Raw genomic sequence first — 1,091 nt, forward strand, 5'->3', positions numbered from 1 at the left:
ATTAGTTCAACAACAGTGATCTTAGTAAAAAACTATCCAATGTATAACGTGAAAAAGGAACAGCCAAGGATAATATTGTCATTTCCTCTTCCACTTCCAGATATATGGTACGTGGCAAAGCCTGACCATAAACCAACACAATGACCGATGCGATTGCGAGTGGACTTACCCCGGAGCATTGACATTCCATACCAGTCTGTAGAATATTCATCATATATTTTAGAAATAAAGATATATATGCACTTGATTCCCTTCCGTAAATTTCCCTTGGATATTTATAAGTGTGTGCGTGTGCGCCCTTAGCTGGAACATGGAGTAAACATTTGGCGTGTGTTACTGAAACTACACTCTAAATGCTCTTATTGCCCATGATCTGTTCGTGGATGGTCACACACTCTTACGTCCATTTCCTCAATCTTTGACGATAAGAATGAGTATAGAAGTGCATGAGTGTAAAAGACACATACGAAATAAATCCCTATTATGGCTTTATGATAATGTAATATAATTAGACTACAGCCACTAATAAATCTGAACATTCACGAATTATATATAAGTGCATTTGATGCATCAATGGCGCACCAGAGATGTTTCTGTTTCTGTCGTCAAATACTACATCATTAAATTAGCGGAAGTGCATTCATTTCTTTATTAGTATTGGCGTTATCTCTGTATTACACTGCCTTTTTTGGGGGGCGGGTATTCATTTTCAACGATTAAGAGGGGATTTTTCATTATATTCAGAAAAAAAATCAAATATGTTCTCTGTTTATTATAACGGTGAACAATGGCTATGGAAAAAAATGCCTATCTGAGTGATATAAAGCTAGTCCATAGTACAAAAAGGTCCTAGCATTTTAATCAATAAAATATCCATTAGATTCTCCTTATCCCATTAAAGTCCATACAAACAAGGTATTGCCCATGCATGGAATCTGCAAACCTAACACATCTGTATGTATAATGTACATGCTGAGCATAGACGAGATATACGTACTTTATCGAAAGAAAAGGATGATGATCAGAGTTATATATACACTACTTTCGCAGTATACTATTCATAATTGTTTTTATACAGTTCATCAGTAGCT

The 1,091-nt window shown here is 35.4% G+C and overlaps 1 long non-coding RNA gene across 1 annotated transcript in view; it reads left to right on the plus strand.

Moving 5' to 3' along the window:
* LOC119587554 overlaps positions 1-146 on the plus strand; it is a 545-nt gene extending 399 nt beyond the window's left edge. Inside the window, exon 2 of the long non-coding RNA XR_005229999.1 lies at positions 101-146. This is a non-coding gene — a long non-coding RNA (uncharacterized LOC119587554). The remainder of the gene's footprint in view (positions 1-100) is intronic.
* Positions 147-1,091: the final 945 nt, after the last annotated feature.

Source organism: Penaeus monodon, chromosome 22 (assembly GCF_015228065.2).
Source record: "Penaeus monodon isolate SGIC_2016 chromosome 22, NSTDA_Pmon_1, whole genome shotgun sequence".
Classification (NCBI taxonomy): domain Eukaryota; kingdom Metazoa; phylum Arthropoda; class Malacostraca; order Decapoda; family Penaeidae; genus Penaeus; species Penaeus monodon.